This window comes from Rutidosis leptorrhynchoides, chromosome 9, assembly GCF_046630445.1.
Source record: "Rutidosis leptorrhynchoides isolate AG116_Rl617_1_P2 chromosome 9, CSIRO_AGI_Rlap_v1, whole genome shotgun sequence".
Taxonomy (NCBI): Eukaryota; Viridiplantae; Streptophyta; class Magnoliopsida; order Asterales; family Asteraceae; genus Rutidosis; species Rutidosis leptorrhynchoides.
Window position 1 is genome coordinate 210964079 of NC_092341.1, and position 10398 is coordinate 210974476.

A 10398-nucleotide genomic window follows, 5' to 3' on the forward strand; every position below is an offset into this window, starting at 1 on the left:
TGATTCAAGATAATATTTACCGATTTATTTCTGTACATCTAACTGTGGACAACTAGTTGTAGGTTACTAACGAGGACAGCTGACTTAATAAACTTAAAACATCAAAATATATTAAAAGTGTTGTAAATATATTTTGAACATACTTTGATATATATGTATATATTGTTATAGGTTCGTGAATCAACCAGTGGCCAAGTCTTACTTCCCGACGAAGTAAAAATCTGTGAAAGTGAGTTATAGTCCCACTTTTAAAATCTAATATTTTTGGGATGAGAATACATGCAGGTTTTATAAATGATTTACAAAATAGACACAAGTACGTGAAACTACATTCTATGGTTGAATTATCGAAATCGAATATGCCCCTTTTTATTAAGTCTGGTAATCTAAGAATTAGGTAACAGACACCCTAATTGACGCGAATCCTAAAGATAGATCTATTAGGCCTAACAAACCCCATCCAAAGTACCGGATGCTTTAGTACTTCGAAATTTATATCATATCCGAAGGGTGTCCCGGAATGATGGGGATATTCTTATATATGCATCTTGTTAATGTCGGTTACCAGGTGTTCACCATATGAATGATTTTTATCTCTATGTATGGGATGTGTATTGAAATATGAAATCTTGTGGTCTATTATTATGATTTGATATATATAGGTTAAACCTATAACTCACCAACATTTTTGTTGACGTTTTAAGCATGTTTATTCTCAGGTGATTATTAAGAGCTTCCGCTGTCGCATACTTAAATAAGGACGAGATTTGGAGTCCATGCTTGTATGATATTGTGTAAAAACTGCATTCAAGAAACTTATTTTGTTGTAACATATTTGTATTGTAAACCATTATGTAATGGTCGTGTGTAAACAGGATATTGTAGATTATCATTATTTGATAATCTACGTAAAGCTTTTTAAAACCTTTATCTATGAAATAAAGGTTATGGTTTGTTTTAAAAATGAATGCAGTCTTTGAAAAATGTCTCATATTGAGGTCAAAACCTCGCAACGAAATCAATTAATATGGAACGTTTTTAATCAATAAGAACGGGACATTTCAATAACAATCTTATTTCAAGTGATGATCTTACTTGAACTTGTTTTCGTGTCATGATTCTGCTTCAAGAACTTCGAGCCATCCAAGGATCCGTTGAAGCTAGATCCATTTTTCTCTTTTCCAGTAGGTTTATCCAAGGAAATTAAGGTAGTAATGATGTGCATAACATCATTCGATTCATACGTATAAAGCTATCTTATTCGAAGGTTTAAACTTGTAATCACTAGAACATAGTTTAGTTAATTCTAAACTTGTTCGCAAACAAAAGTTAATCCTTCTAACTTGACTTTTAAAATCAACTAAACACATGTTCTATATCTATATGATATGCTAACTTAATGATTTAAAACCTGGAAACACGAAAAATACCGTAAAACCGGATTTACGCCGTCGTAGTAACACCGCGGGCTGTTTTGGGTTAGTTAATTAAAAACTATGATAAACTTTGATTTAAAAGTTGTTATTCTGAGAAAATGATTTTTATTATGAACATGAAACTATATCCAAAAATTATGGTTAAACTTAAAGTGGAAGTATGTTTTCTAAAATGGTCATCTAGACGTCGTTCTTTCGACTGAAATGACTACCTTTACAAAAACGACTTGTAACTTATTTTTCCGACTATAAACCTATACTTTTTCTGTTTAGATTCATAAAATAGAGTTCAATATGAAACCATAGCAATTTGATTCACTCAAAACGGATTTAAAATGAAGAAGTTATGGGTAAAACAAGATTGGATAATTTTTCTCATTTTAGCTACGTGAAAATTGGTAACAAATCTATTCCAACCATAACTTAATTAACTTGTATTGTATATTATGTAATCTTGAGATACCATAGACACGTATACAATGTTTCGACCTATCATGTCGACACATCTATATATATTTCGGAACAACCATAGACACTCTATATGTGAATGTTGGAGTTAGCTATACAGGGTTGAGGTTGATTCCAAAATATATATAGTTTGAGTTGTGATCAATACTGAGATACGTATACACTGGGTCGTGGATTGATTCAAGATAATATTTATCGATTTATTTCTGTACATCTAACTGTGGACAACTAGTTGTAGGTTACTAACGAGGACAGCTGACTTAAGAAACTTAAAACATCAAAATATATTAAAAGTGTTGTAAATATATTTTGAACATACTTTGATATATATATATATATTGTTATAGGTTCGTGAATCAACCAGTGGTCAAGTCTTACTTCCCGACGAAGTAAAAATCTGTGAAAGTGAGTTATAGTCCCACTTTTAAAATCTAATATTTTTGGGATGAGAATACATGCAGGTTTTATAAATGATTTACAAAATAGACACAAGTACGTGAAACTACATTCTATGGTTGAATTATCGAAATCGAATATGCCCCTTTTATTTAAGTCTGGTAATCTAAGAATTAGGGAACAGACACCCTAATTGACGCGAATCCTAAAGATAGATCTATTGGGCTTAACAAACCCCATCCAAAGTACCGGATGCTTTAGTACTTCGAAATTTATATCATATCCGAAGGGTGTCCCGGAATGATGGGGATATTCTTATATATGCATCTTGTTAATGTCGGTTACCAGGTGTTCACCATATGAATGATTTTTATCTCTATGTATGGGATGTGTATTGAAATATGAAATCTTGTGGTCTATTGTTACGATTTGATATATATAGGTTAAACCTATAACTCACCAACATTTTTGTTGACGTTTTAAGCATGTTTATTCTCAGGTGATTATTAAGAGCTTCCGCTGTTGCATACTAAAATAAGGACAAGATTTGGAGTCCATGTTTGTATGATATTGTGTAAAAACTGCATTCAAGAAACTGATTTCGATGTAACATATTTGTATTGTAAACCATTATGTAATGGTCGTGTGTAAACAGGATATTTTAGATTATCATTATTTGATAATCTACGTAAAGCTTTTTAAACCTTTATTTATGAAATAAAGGTTATGGTTTGTTTTAAAAATGAATGCAGTCTTTGAAAAACGTCTCATATAGAGGTCAAAACCTCGCAACGAAATCAATTAATATGGAACCTTTTTAATCAATAAGAACGGGACATTTCAAATACGTTCATCCTGTGTCCTGTTAAAATAAGCAAGAGTCTGGGCGGAGATAGGTGATTGAACAAATAGATGATCTCCTCTACCCCAGACTGTGAAATCAGCAGGATCAACAGTATCAGCATCTTGTTTAGCACCCAGCTCAGCCACCTTAGCTGGGTCTTCAACACTTGTTACACACAGCAACACACTACTGGCTGGGTCTTCAATCACAGCACTCGTTGCTGTGTCTTCGGTACCAGCTGACTGACCAGTATCAGCTGGTACAACTGCCGCAGTATCTTCATCAGCTGCCTCAAATAAGGGTCCTTCCCTTAGGGGCTGGTTGTCCCTAGGAGCAGATTTTACCTTTTGTTTATCGATTGGCATGGGTTCAGCTGATGGTTCTTGTGTTGATACTGGTTCTTGTGGAAGCAGATATGGAACAATTGCTAAGTGCTCCCCCTCAGCTAATTCATCCTCATCAAGGTTGATGATGTCTGCTGGCTGTTGATGTGCATCTGGCTGAGCAGAAGATGCTGGTCGAGAGGATTGACTGGTTTCTAACATTGCATCTAGCCATTTCATAAAAATATCAGCTCTAACCCCTCCTGAATCAGTAGAAGCTAAGTAATCTTTCATCTCTTCAGGAGTCATCTTCTTAATTCTGTCTGCTCGCTCAGCATATAACTTTGCTTTCTTTCTATCATATTTCACCATGAACTTAGCATTTCTTTTCAAAGCAGCCCTTTTGTGTTCAGCAATGCTGAGAAGTTCATCATGAATTTCATGCTTTTCAGGATCAAGGGATCGTACATGCTCAATTTTGTGTCGTTTCAGAGCAGCAAATGCCTCAGATTTAGCGTTGAAAGCAGCATCTAGTTCCTGCTGTCTCTTCTGATGCCTCTCTAGTTTTCTTTTCATTTTTTGTTCAATAGTTTGAGAGTCAGCAAAAGATTCAGCTAAAACCAGTTCAGACACATCACTGGGCTTACTGCCAGAACCAATATCATCCACAGATGTGGCAGACACACTGTGTTGAGATTCACCAGCTGCCTGGACACCTGCTTCAGTATGAGCGTTGCTGGGCTTAGTGCCAGAACCTTGACCAGTACCATCATCACCACCATCATCACCATCCCTCCTCTGCTGTTTTGGAGCCTTTTCATGCTCATGCTCCCCCTCAGATTGTTTTCACTTTTTAGATTTCTTTTTAGACTTCTTATCCCCTTTTTTGTCATCAGCAGGGGCAGAAGGATGAGCAGGGGAGACCTATGCATCAAGGTCACTATCTGATTCAGGAACTGAATAGGCAAAGTTGTTCCAGTCAGCATCAGCAGGAGATAGATGGGCACCAGGATCTACACCATATTGTCTGAGACATAGGTTTGAAGTTCTGACTTCATTCCTTGCAACACCCATGGCCATTTGATCAACAGTGGCCCTAACATCAGCTTGTAGGGCAGCCATTCGTTGCATAGTCTCCACCATTTGAACATGAGCAGAGGCAAGAACCATTGTGACCATTTGCTGTTCCTGCGAATCCAATCTCTCTTCTAAAACCCTATTCTCCTCATTTAGAAAGAGAATCCTTCTAGTAGCAGCATCAAGTTCAGCTTAAAGACGGGCAATGTAACATCCTGCATTTTTCCGTTAAATTATTTTAACGCCCGTCTTTTTTTTTAATAATATCCTCAGTATCTCGATTCGTATCCTCCATTAGCTTACATTCTTAAAATATTTTCATCATTTGGATTATAACATCTCTCGTTCTCTCGTGTAATTTAAAAATATTTGTTCGGTTAATTCCCGCACCCGATTACAAACTTGAGGGACTAAACTTGCCAAAGTGTCAAAGATTTGACTAGTTCAAAGGAGTCAAACACCACCTCCTCCATTCATTATTTTCATTTTCATTTTCATTTTCTCCTCATACTTTCACATTTTCTCTAAATTCTCCAAACAAAGAATTCATCATCCATTCATGATCTAGCAAGTGTTTCACAAAACAAATTACATATTTGGAATCCTCCCTTCATCCTCTTCGACTTGATACCAATTTCATCTCATTTGGGTAACTTTCTAAAATCACTAGATTTTGTGTTCTTGATGTTTTTGAATTATAAAAGTTTTAATTAGTGTCTATGGCTCGTGTATAACTTGAATATATGTTTTGTTTGTTCGATTTGTTGATTTGAGTAACTAGTTTGAACACTTGAAAATGGGTTTGCTTAATCTTTGATTTTGGAAGATTAAATGTTGTTAAATTGTTAAAGTTCATGTTTTAATTGTGTTACTAGTATCACTAGCTTCGTTATGATACGTAGGTTGATTAAGAAAACTTCAAATACATGATTTGTGATTTTTGTGAATTTTGATTAGGGTTTGATGAACTTGAAATGAACTTTTGATACTTTGGATGCCATGAAATGTTGTTAGTAAGTGTTTAGTTGTATTGCATGAGTATTTACCTTCGAAACGGCATATCATATGTGTGGATTGGATTCCCGAATCATGTAATGCATTTCAAGAACTTGAAACTTTGAAAATGGACCTTGAATGACCACTTGGCGAGAAATCGGTTATTGTAAATGATGTTTTCGCTTGATGAAAAGTAGTTAGTTGTGTTCCTTGTCAAAATACCTTTTCGATGATATAAGATACATGTTTTGGTTGTTTGCGGGTCATAAATGGTGATTGTTTGAAGTTAGGTTCGTGCATAAAACTTAAAAACTGCCAGATTTCTCTGCACAGGTAATGGCGCGGCGCGCCATATACCTGCGCGGCGCGCCAAAGTAGGCTGTCCAACTTTGTCCATTTTTGGAAAATGTTTGCTATGCTACGCACCTCCGATTCACATGAGACTTGTTCTAACATGCTTATACATGAATAAAAACCTCAGAAAAATAGTTCGGCACCTGACCCGAACGTGTTGACTTTTTTGTTGACTTTGACCTACCAAAGTTTGACTTTTTGTCAAACTTAACCAAATGATTATGCGTTCTTTCTAACATGATTCTTTACTTGTATCTTGCATGAAACTTGACAATTTGATTCACATGCTATATAATCGAGTCGTAACGAGCCATATGACTAATTGAACATCTTTGACCGATCGTGTTTACCGTTATTGATACAACCCTATTTGTTTAGGTCAAGACTAGCTTTGTCTTTGCACACGTTTACTTGTTGAAATACTTTATTACTCTTGCACTCAAGGTGAGATCATAGTCCCACTTTTACTCTTTTGAACTTATATTTGGGATGAGAAAACATAAACGTTTCTTCTTAACTAAGTGAACACAAGTACAAGAAAACAAACATTCTACATACGAGTTTAGAACGAAAGCCTCAATTCGATTATCATTAGTTACACTTGCAGGGTGTAAGTGTAGGCGTGAACTTATGTTGTATGGCCATATGGGTTTGGCAAACCCTCATCTTGGACGGTTCGCTACCGTCTACGGATGAAATATATTTTCGAGAAACAGTGTTGTTCTAGCACTATTAATGGGGTATCAACGGACGGAACGTTAAGCCTTGATAATTGGGTGCTCGTGAATATTAACTTTTAGAATGTATTACTATTATTTCAACTTTGCAAATCTTGTGGTTCGGCTTACTTTACTTACTCAATTACTTACTTAAACCTATGGTTTCACCAACGTTTTCGTTGACAGATTTCTATGTTTTTCTCAGGTCTTTGAACGATATGTGAAACATGCTTCCGCTCATTATTTGATATTAGCATTGGACGTCGAGTATATATGCACTACATGGAGCGTCTTTTGACTTTCTTTAAACTGTGTCGCATAGTATTCACTTGTACTTATAACTTTGTAACGTAACTTTGGATGAACAATTCTTGTAAACTTTGAAACAAATCTTAACTTTTGAAATGAATGCGACATACTTTTGGTCAAACGTTATTTTTAAAGACCTACGACCACGTAACGGGACCTAAGTAGTCGACGCCGTCAATGACGATTTGTAGGGGTCGCTACAGGCAATATGATCACACTACAAGAAAACTGCGTTCTTAGGACCCCTCGTCTGGGGCCCCTGCGAAAAAGCGTCCTAAACGACTAAAAATTGGGACGGGGTAATTCTTGGGGTCCTATAATATCCTAAGCTAATAAAGTGGGGTCCTAAGAATAGGACACATAATTTTTGGGTCATATTATAAATCTTTGTCAATCTTTGTCCTAAAAAGATGTTTGATATGACACACAATTTTAGGGTCCTATTATTTTTTAGGACACCTAATTTTTGGGTCATATTATTGATACGCTTATAATTCTTTGTCCTAAAAAGATGTTTGATATGACACACAATTTTGGGGTCCTATTATTTTTTAGGACACCTAATTTTTGAGTCATATTATTAATACGCTTATAAATCTTTGTCCTAAAAAGATGTTTAATATAACACACAATTTTGGGGTCTTATTATTTTTTAGAACAGTTATAATAAGGTCACAAAAATAATATGTTTTTTAGGTCCTATTATCAGTAATCCGTTTCTCTTCATTCTAACCGATCACAACCTTCCATCCAAACAATCAACCAACATGGATCCCTAATGAAATTTTGTGGAACTCATTACAACCACCCGATCTAAGTCTTTCTTTTTTTTACTTGGAACTCATTACAACCACCCATCTAGATCTAATTCATCAGACACTCACACAATTAGAAATTCATCTCATCATCTAATTCATCTCACGTTTTCAACCACCCGTGATTTCATTCCCCCATTTTTTTTAATTCTCTTGTTTTTATTAATTACTCTCACTCAGTATTAAAATTAAAATTAAAATTGAAAATGAATTCAGATCTGGAACCAAAACCTTAACATAATTCAGTTCATGGTCACGTTCAGTTCGTAACCGGAGGGATTTGGGCCGATTTAGTCACTGGCGGTGACTCCCAGGAGAGTGTTTAAATGGTCTTTCTTTTTAGTTTTATGCATAAATTTTTGAGTTTCTATGAAGTTTTACACTTACCCCCATTTTGTTTACTGAATAAAATATGCTGAACTAGCATCTTGTTTTGTTGTTTTTTTCTCGTCCAATATCTTGAAGTTTGGAATCACAGTTTGAAATTTATGAATAAAGTTTGTCGAAGGATATAGGACTAAGTTGGGTTAATTTATATATTAATTATAGTTAGTAGTTAGTGAGTTGTAATCACTTGCATCCATAAATTTGCTTGAAAACAAAGGGACCAATGAGATGGCGACATGTGGCGCGAAAATCACATGTGATTGGAAAAAAAAATTCGAATTTTTTTTTTTTTTTTCGAAATTTTTTTTTTTAAATTTATTTTCCGAAAATTTTTTTTTCGAAATTTTTTTAAAAAAAAATCATATGTGATTATGTATGTCAATCACATGTGATTGTAAACCCAATCACATGTGATTATGCATGGCAAATCCAATCACATGTGATTGTGCAGGTAAATCACATGTGATTGTAAAAAAAAAAATTAAAAAAAAAATTTTTTTTTTTAAAATTTCGAAAAAAAACATTTAAAAAATTTTTTTTCAAAAAAAAAATTTTTGAATTTTTTTCAATTACATGTGATTTTCGCGACACGTTCACGCTCTCATTGGTCCCTTGAATCTCAACTTAATTTATGGACTCAAATGAATATTCCTGTAGTAGTTAGTACTATAAATGGGTTTAGTACTACAGTTTTATTATTTGTTAGTTATAGTTATTACTAGTAGTTAGTAGTTTGATCATGTTTGTTATATAAGTATTTCAGCTATTGTTACTTTGAAAGAGGAATCAACGGTGTTGAAGAAATCATTAAATGTCAAGCCGGTACTTGAAGAATTTATGCCACTCGAGAACAGTTGTGATGATGTAAAAGTGAAATTAATGAAGAAAATGGTGATAAGAAGAATTTATGCGTTTGTCGTTGATTTTACATTTCATTAATGTTATTTAAAGTCCTCATATGTTGAGATGATTATGAATGTTTTATGTTTAGTGATGTTTATTTTTTGAAATGTTTATTTTTGGAGATGTTTATATTTTGAGATCACTTTATTGAAATAGACTTGTTAGGATGCTTTAAGTTAACATATACTATTAGAACCGTTTTTGTGGTACTAAACTACTATATTTTCATAATAGGACCTTTTTTGGGTACTTAATTTTTATACGAGTATATATTAGGACTTTTTTTGTGGTACTAAACTACTAAATGTAAATGTATATTAGAACTCTTTTTTGTGGTACTAAACTACTATAATTTTATAATAGGACCCTTTTTTGAGTACTTTATAATTTATAATTATTTTTTTTTTTTTGAAAGGCAAGCAAATTTTATAAATAGAAAAAGAAAAACAATTAGCAAGAAGCTAGAAAGAACGAGAAAACCACGAAAGAACACACCTTCGAAAAAAAAACTATCTAACCTAACACCGAAAAATGCTAAACACGAAAACCACGACAAAATAACTCAAATGACCCAATAAAATGAACACGAACGGGAGCTAAACTCGTAGAGACAGTCGCACAAAACATAGATCATGGACCATAGTCTTTTACGATTCCTCGTCTGAGGATGAAATAGTATCGCAATCGCTCTCACAATCACAATTGCAATCACATTCGCAATCGCTATCGCAATCATCATCGTCATTGTCCGAGTTCTTCAACAGATCATCGATAATGATCCTTTCACACCAAGTACGCTTTTCACGACATCTTTTGCGCTTCAATTGTTTTCTTCCGTGTAGGTACTTAATAAAATGATTTTTAATCAAAGGCCTAAATTTTCGCTTCCTATATCGAAAACGAACCACTGAGCTACATTCATCCACCGAGACACCATTCATAAATTTTGACCCACTAGAAGCTTCAACCGAATTAATGGGCTCAGTTTCCAAAATTCCCACATCAACCCCATGTTCACTAGATGTAGAAGTATCTAGTGGCCCATCATTGGAAACTACATTGCAACCACGCGCAGTACTATCTCTGTCATCTAAATCATTACACAAATTTGTCTCCTTGAAAATTGGGTTACCCACATCCTCATTCTATTGATACACGTCATTTGTGCCAGAAGCATCACAGTCACGTTTACCATTTGAATTGGGAATTTCACTATCACGTTTGAAACCCGATAAAGTGACACAAGAATCGGAGACATCACAGCATACCTTAGAGTTCGAGGAAGCAACAGATGTTTCAATGCCTCGAGACTCGTCAATATCCTCCATAGTCGTACCGTTGACCGAATTCTTGGACGGACCGTCGACAAAA

The 10398-nt window shown here is 34.5% G+C and overlaps 1 long non-coding RNA gene across 1 annotated transcript; it reads left to right on the top strand.

Annotated features, from left to right (window-relative positions):
- Positions 1 to 7615: 7615 nt before the first annotated feature.
- On the top strand, positions 7616 to 9161 carry LOC139867435 (uncharacterized). Its single transcript, XR_011765840.1, has 2 exons — positions 7616 to 8066; positions 8906 to 9161. It is a non-coding gene; the product is annotated as an uncharacterized lncRNA (long non-coding RNA).
- The last annotated feature ends 1237 nt before the right edge of the window (positions 9162 to 10398 follow it).